Source organism: Odontomachus brunneus, unplaced genomic scaffold (assembly GCF_010583005.1).
Source record: "Odontomachus brunneus isolate Ranch 3 - 2012 unplaced genomic scaffold, Obru_v1 Obru_scaffold_284, whole genome shotgun sequence".
Lineage (NCBI taxonomy): Eukaryota > Metazoa > Arthropoda > Insecta > Hymenoptera > Formicidae > Odontomachus > Odontomachus brunneus.
In genome coordinates, this window is record NW_022639734.1 from 54,596 (window position 1) to 63,442 (window position 8,847).

The window sequence follows — 8,847 nt, forward strand, 5'->3', positions numbered from 1 at the left end:
AATACATAATCAATTCTCCTCACCTAGATTTAAGAATTTATTCAGATACGCTTGGTGGAAGAGTGGATACATCACAGAAAAACCAGACAAATGTGAAACCCCTTCAGATTTTTGTTTGAACAATTGTGAAGCTGTCTGTAACTTTTGCAATGATATTGCAATAATGAAATGTGCTTGGTGCAATAAGTCCATGTGTATACAGCACTTCTTCGCAATCACAAACGAAAACTCTCCACATTATTGCACTGAATATAAAGTGTAAGCATTTAATAATAATAATAATTTTATATTCAGCTCTTTTATATGCTTCACTTTAAAAGTCTCAAAAATAAAAAAAGCTGTCAAAAAAAAATAAAAAAAATAAAAAAAAATAAAAAAAAATTAAAAAAATAAAAAAAATAAAAAAATAAAAAAAAATAATAAAAAAAGGGAATAGTTTGTCGCCACCTCCACGTTGGTTATTCCCGGGTTTGGCAGAGAGCGACAATGTCTTGCTGTCTTCTTTTTAAAAAAATCAGATCCGCCATATTGGTTCCACCATATTGAATTCTCAAAAATTGGGAGCAGATTTAGATTCAGCAACTTTGAAAATCACCGTATACCCCATTCTGTAACAAACGTACGAGTACTTCGTGAAATACTGGAATTCACCCCTATATATTCATAAGGGCGTTTTCTACCCTTAAAACGGCTTTTGGGCAGATATAAAAAAATACGTGTCAGATATTTTTCAATGTACTACACGTATGCACAGTCTCAGGAAAATCGGCGTATGACACTTGGGTAGCGTTACTTGTCAGTTGCATTGATGCTATACTATTTACCAGATCGATAGTCACTAAAAAGTTTTGACCAGCCGTGTCCGTTTTTAGGGTAAGCGGACAAAAATCCATAAAAAGAGAGGGAATAACGTTGGGAACGTTCAAAAGTCTCTAAAATCTATAAATTTATTTTTGAAAGTTAATAATATTGTTGGACGTTAGGAGAGTGTACGGAGGTGTCTCCCCGGCTGCACCGTCGTCTGCTACGCAGACGACAATATGGTGTTGGCCGGGGGCAGGGACTGGCGGAATGCTCTAGAGTTGGACCGTTTGGTGAGCTCCCTGAAATCGATGGGCTTCACGGTGGCTCTCTTTAAAACAGAGATGCTGTTTATGCATAATCGGTCAAGGGGGGAGCCACCGAGGGTCTGGATCCGGATCGACAACATCTCCGTGAGGGCGGGTCCCACGTTAAAATACTCGTTCTGGATGGCAAATAGGGGTTCCAGAAGCATTTCGAGCTTCTGGCCCCCAAGTTGGCAGGGTCGCCAATGTGTTGGGTGGTCTCCTGCCTAACCTCGGCGGCTGTATGTCGGCGTCCTCCATTGTATGGCTCTCTACGGGCCCCGGTCTGGGCGAGCGCGATGGCGACCAGCCAGCGACTAATCTCGCTGGCACACCGCATTCAGCGGTGGGTCGCCATTTGCCTCGCCCGGGTCTATCGGACGGCGTCGCATATGGCAGCCAGCCCTGGCCGGTCTCCCACCGCTGGAGCTCCTTGCTCAAATGTACGCCGAAAATTATCGGCGTGTCAAAAGGCTCCGTGCTGGGGGGGACTTGGAACATCTGGTCAGGGCCATTAGGCTAGTGAAAGACCAGGCCCGTCAACGCCTCCTGAGGTGGAGCATCCACCTAGAGGGGGCGACGGGCCGGTCGGGAACGAGGGTGGCCGAGGCCATCCGGCCCTATCTAAAGGAATGGGTAGACAGGGCCCGCGGGGAGTTGTCCTTCCGGACAACGCAGGTACTCACCGGACACGGATGCTTTGGTGAGTACCTGCATAGGATAGTTAGGGTGCTCACCTCCCGCTGCCACCACTGTGGTAACAAGGTGGACTCGGCGCAACACACCCTCGAGGAATGTTCCTTGTGGGTAGTGGAGCGCCGAGTCCTGATTGATGTGGTGGGAGCGGACCTCTCCCCCCCGGCCCTTATTAAGGCCATGCTTGGGGGAGACGAGGGCTGGTCCGCCGTCACCTCCTTTTGCGACGCAGTTATATCGCAGAAGGAGGAGGCGGAGCGTGTAAGGAGGGGCGAAGCCGCCTCTCGGGACGGGGTAAGGCGCCGCAGGAGAAGGGCGGCACCTCACCTATCCGCGCATCAGCGCGGGATCGAGGGGCGGCGCGCCCGTGGGCGGGGAGCGGACGCCACTGCTGGCGTTCCTTCCCCCGGAGTACCCGCGGGTGCGCCCCCTCCCCCCCAATGCCGTCCACCTATTCGTCGGGGGACCCGGTCCGGGGGAGATAGGAGGCGCCTGATCGGGCGGGGGAGGCGCGTCGCAAGGCGCGTGACAAGGAGTCAGATCAGGCGCCTCCGGGAGGGCGGCAGGGCGGCCGGTTCGCAAGGGCGGACTCTTAGGCCGCCCACCCCCCTCCCAGAGTTCGGCGGCTCCTGACTGAGGGGGGCGGGGGGGAATTATCCCGCAACCTCGGTCGGGAGTGTAGGTGCGGGCCGGGTCCGGACGGGCCCGGACCCGGCCAATAGCGCCCCTACAGGTGAGGTGTGACTGGACGAGGGGGGGGCACGTCCGGTCATGGAGGACTGCCGGAGCGGGCCGGAAGGAACTATTTTCCCCCCGGGCCGGGAAGGAGGCGGGGTTTAGGTTTTCCCGCTCGGTAGCTGAGGGCGTCCCAGAAGTATGTGCAAGCGGTTCCCGGAGCGCCCTCACGATAGCCGTAAGGGACCCGACAGAGGTTTTAGTAGGTAAGCCCCCTCCGACGGTTAGTTCCGGAGGGGGAGAGTCCAACACTATCCCTGGGAAATTCCCGTCTTTCACGGGGGTGTGCGTAATGCATTTCCTCTGCCTTAAAAAAAAAAGTATACGGAGGTGCGAATTGAGGGCTGGTCCGCTGTCACCTTATCTGAAACATGACGTCGTCGCAGAAGGAAGAGGAGGAAAGGGTGAGGCGGAGCGAGACAGTTTCCCGGGATGGGGAGAGGCGCCCTAGGAAGAGGAGAAAGGTGCCTCTCCCACCCGCGCACACGCGCGGAATAGTGGGGCGGCGCACCCGTGGGCGGGGAGGGGACGTCACTGCTGGCGTTCCCTCCCCCGGGGTACCTGCGGCTGCGCCCCCTCCCTCCCATACAGCCGGGTTCTTCCGGCGATAATCGGCGGGGAGAGGATTACAGGGGGAGCCTGGTTGAAGGGGGGGGGGACGCGCCATACGCTTAAGACGCGAATTCTCCCCGTGACGAGAAGTTAAACCAGGCGCCCTCTGGGAGAGGAGTGGAGCGGCCCACCTGCAGGGGCCGCTTGCTCCCCTCCTAGAGACAGGGATGATTGGACTGTAAGGGGTGGAGGGGCATGCTACCCCCGTAAGTTGCGGTCGGGTTCAATGGTGTAGGCTGGGTCCTTGCGGGAGAGGACCTGGCCCCTGATGCCCCGATAGGGATGGGGTGGCTGGATGGGGAGGACCCACGCCCAGCCACAAATATAGGAAGGATAAGGCCGGGGGTTTTTATATTTTTTTTCCGCGACCCAGGAGGAGGGTGGGTCGGATTACGACTCGCTCTGCGGCCGAGGGCGTCCCGGAAGTTATGCGCAAGCGGTTCGCGGGACGTCCTCGCAGTGGCCGCTAGGGTCCCGGCAGAGGTTTTAGTGGATAGCCCCCCCCCGCCCGGCGGTTAGTGACGGGGGGGAGAGTCCCACACTACCCTTGGGGAAGTCTCGTATTCCCCGAGGGTGCGCGTAATGCATTTCCTCTACCTTAACAAAAAAAAAAAAAATGTACGGAAGTGCAGAGTTAACTTGTCACAACTTTGAATCTCTTCACTGAAAAAAAATTAATTGAATGAAAAATTTTGTTAATTCAATGAAATATTGAGCCATAAATATCAGCAGTTGATACAACTATATTTGTCATTGGTTTCAATAAATTTTGTGTTGAAAAAACAACATATCATCATTGATTTAATAACAAATAATGTTGGAATAATAATATACCATCATTGATTTTGTAACGAGCCACCATATATCTCGTTCCAGTGCTGTGCATTGCTCGGCAATAACGGTGTCTCGCCACAATGCACAGCACGGTGCCCGAAGACCGCACCTCCACCTTAAAAACAAGCACGCACACCGACGCTTGACGCGACTCCGTCTTGCGGTACACACCGCAAGAACGTCTCTAGTAGGAGATCCGCGTAGAGGCATGCGGATCCGGCCGAATATCCGCCAGTTCCGCGAACGCCGCGCCGCTACACGAAGTGAGAAATTGAGAGATGGCGCATGCTTTGAGAGTGAACGAACGTATTCGCGCTAATCTCGAGTTCAACCTGAAAGAGCATAGAAGTATTTTGACCTAAGACCTAAGAAGTAAGGTAAGGTAAGCAGTAAGTCCTAAGTGAAGGTAGCAGTAGTGGTGATTGGTGATTGGGAGCTGATATAACAGTAGTTTTTCCTTCAAAGTTGGGATAAACTCAATGTGATAAAGTGAATTGGAAAGAGCCGGGGTGGAATGGAGGCTCTTTTTCGCTTCTGGATTTCGAGAATTTTTATAGTCTTAATATACCGGAGGTCCGAACGGGATCGGGAGTTTATATGATCCCCGGTTCAGAGACCCTGAACCTTAACGAAATGGGGAAGAACAAGAAAAAAATAGAGAAGAAACAAATGAAGAATCCACGAGTGAAATATTTGAAGTTAATATAGTGATCCCTATCAAGGTTGCTCATGTGGATAAATTACTACGAAAAGAAGACAAAAAGAATGCAACAAAGAAGGAAACACGTGCAAATTCATCACATGATTAAAAAATGCCATTAAATACCCGAAGTAATAGTAACATGGAATATATTCCTGAAGAATATAGGCCAAATGACCGAGCGCCATTTTATGTGATTTTTTAGATATAAGATAAGACAAAATGAATCAGAACGGGGTGGACCAAGAGTGTCTCCCTTCGAAATTGCTAGGAAATTATCCAAAGCCAACATAAAATATATGGAGTGCATTCTACAATCTAGGAATAGTTGGAAAGTTTCTTTCGATAAAAGATCAACAGCAAATGACTCAACAAAGAACATCTATCTGAAAGAACTGGGGTTGGAAGCGTTCATTCCACATGCGATAATATATAGAAGAGGTATCATTCGTGGTATTCCCGTGGATATCCCCACTAAAGAAATAATAACTACCATTAATGAAGACAATGGGAAACTTAAAGCCACGAATGCATATCGCCTAAAACGGAGAAATAGAACCTCTGGAGAATGGGTAAATTCACAGACAATAAGCGTGAAATTTAGATGGTAAACCCTTCCAGACAGCGTACTAATATGGAGGGTGAAGGCATATATTTCACCATACGTTCCGGCCGCGAGATTATGTTTCAAATGTGGTCGTTTAAGTCACGAAAACGTGTTTCAAAGCAAAGAATTGTCTCAACTGTGCTGAACAACATGACTCACCTAAATCACCCGATAATAAAACATGTGAGAAAAAAGCTAAGTGTATAAATTATGAAAGACCCTATACAACAAGAGACCGAAATTGTCCGGCATACAAGCGTTTCTCAGCCATTGTTCGGTGTATGGCACTATACAACGTTGCATTCACGGAGGCACGCAGAATCGTTGAACGGGGAGCTTCTTGGAATCTTTCTACTAGGTTTGGTCCTCCGGATAAATCATTACAATAATATCCAGAATTGGGTACTTCGAAGAGAGGTGGTGCTCAATCAATCAACCAACCAACCAAACAACCAAATGATGTCTGGTGAAACTTTAAGGAAAACCGATACTCAACGGGAACTAATCAGGGAACACCACATAAAATGATCACTAGCAATCAGGAACAAGTATTTCTTCAACTCTTTAAGTTACTTGAGCAGATTAAATTCATGATGGAAAGGGACTAAGGACAAGTTCAAGACAAGAAAAAAGTATTAGAAAATATTAGGAGGATAGAGAAAATCATAGTGAACAAGGGGGATGTGGCACATTCTATACTGCCCTCGTAAACCCGGCGAGAATAAGAATGGAATTGCAGGGGAATAACGTTCAAGATTCCAGAGATAATGGCATTATCCAAAACAAATGACGTCTTTCTGTTCACAGAGACGTGGTTGGAAAAGGATATGTCCTGCAATATTCCTGAGTTTGTGATGGTAAGACAAGATCGAGCGAATAGTAGAAGAGGGGGAGTAGCAATAGGTATTAGGAAAAAAATCCAACTTTCTCAAATGGATAATATCTATAACTGTCAGAACAAAATAGAAGTATGCGGGATAACAATCCCCACTCCTTCAGGCAGAGTTAACTTAATCTCATGTTACAGACCTCCGGATAAATCAGGAATTACATCTCGAGAATGGTATCTCCTTTTTAATCAATACGAGGACCAAACCATTATCTGTGGCGATTTTAACGCGCATCATCCGGATTGGGGAAGCACAAAAACATGTATTACGGGAGAAAAATTATTGGAGGGCTTGGAGGAGTCAAATCTATCATATATTAATGACGGAAGCCACACTTATTATGACATAAATTCACAAAGATCATCCATTATTGACATTACTATATGTGACCCACCTTCTAGAATTCGTTTCTCCTGGGAAGTGGATAAGGACTTACGAGGCAATGATCACTATCCGATCCATATTACGTACAATGGAGTACTGAAGACTAATACATCATCAACAATTCCGGCTTGCCTTTATTCCAAGACGACGCACAGTGGAGCGAACAATGTAAAAAAGCGGACATTGCCTTAAAAATAATTTAATGCAATTTTGACTTTTCTTTGCACTTATTATCAGTAAATAAATTATAAAATGCGAAACTAATTGAGTTTTGTAGAAATCTTCAAATTTCAAATAAAATTTAATTAAAAGTTGAGCTTAGTACAATATAATTTTTCAACACCTTTTACCGTACAATTGTCTACATTGATATCTTTTACAAAAGTCAATAGATTAAAATATGATCTCTTTTCTAATAATTTGCACATCTTTTAAGTTAAGAAAATTCTAATCATACAGACTTATTTCGTATTTTTCTATTATCTACAAGCTTCCTAAGAAATAATGAATAAAAAATCGTTTCCGCAACTTCTTGTTAGTGTAAACAAAAATGTCAAACATTGTCTAAGTTCTGTTTTTAATTCATTCCAAAAGTAATTCACATGATAAATAAAAATATTTTAGTTGCAACTAGGTGCAACTTTGCAAGATAGATGAAGTTTTTTCTGCAGAGTGTACTGAAAAATTGTAATTAGTTTCAGAATTGCGTTATTTTTATATCCAAATTCTCGGATAATTTATAGAAAAGCATAAAACATTTTCTTCTCATTACATATTCCATGTTAAATATAATAAAAATTTTGTAATAAGTTTCAGTTTAAAAATTATTTTTTTAGTTATGAAGGATGTCAATATTTATTGCAATTACATATCTCTCCCTCATTAGATTTTACTTTATTATATGTTCCGGACGGAACGAGGATGTCCGTACAGAGCGTGTACGGCGGGAGGCCGTGCCCCAGGCGCCGCTCGACTCGCAGTCGCCGGTCTCCCGCCGTGGCGGGACGCCGACTGTCACCGGGACGCGGCGACGGCGTCAGTCGGAGCCGTTGCTCGCGGTTATATCTCGCTTAGGCGCCTATATAAGGCGCCGCGTGAGACTGCTCGAGGCCTTTTGATTGCGGTTGCACATCAGGTCAGTGCCTCGTAGAGGTATTCTTTTATGATTCTACACATTTCTCCACAGCCTTTTTGAGTGCTCGTGCACGTTGGGATATTGCCTTTAGAGTGTCTGAAGACACGTTGGCCTCTTAGTACGAAATAATTTAGTAACTCCACGGATCTCTACCTTCTCGATACGATCGACGTTTGCGAGAAGGGTTCGCGCGACCATTTCGGATTACCTCGAAGCCTCCACCGCGGTGGACGCTTCCCTTCGCGACATCTCCGATATTGCATATACCGGGTAACAGTTCGACAGAATGCGTTACTGTCGGACTCACGACTCCGCGCGAGTCTACGTCCTCTTCTAGAACTCCTCCGCTGCTAGGGACGCAGCTCACGCTACTGGGCTACATTTCTGGTCACACTGCTTCGAAGCAAAATAAAGCTTCGATAAACGTACATAAACGTGGCTTTTCTTTGTATATCACCCTTCATATACCTATCTGTGCACTCGCATTCAGATGTTTTCCACATCAAGTGTGTCGCATACGGATGATTTCCAGTTTGAACATGCACACGCAAAGAAATAATTTGACAATATTAGTTAAATCTCAATAGCTGTCCCTTTATTTTAACAACACGTCTTAGCTGCTGCAGCTATATTTTACCTACTGCGTTTCTCTCTTTTGCTGCGTTCAACTCTTTTGCTGCGGATATATATATATATATATATATATATATATATATATATACATATATATATATATATATATATATATATATATATATATATATATATATATATACACATCAACTAGAGATATTATCAAAGAACAAAATACTCATTTAATTCAATCATCATGGCTGCATTGACGAATAATGATTTATTTCTATTTTTAAAAGCTTTAGAATCTGGTTTTGTGTATCACAAACAGTTCTTTGATTTTGTTATATAACATTACAATTTATCGGAGAAAAATGAAAAAAACTGGAAGATTGTTTACGTTTATTTTGTGTTCGTGTATTACAAAAATGGCAAAAATGTCATGGAATGCTAAAACATTTTAATAATAAATATGATTTTTGGTTAAAAGAAAAATTTAAAATTCCTGAGGAATGCTTTCTTAATAATACTCCTGAACCTATTTCATCGAAACGGAAATCTTTTGAAGAATGTAC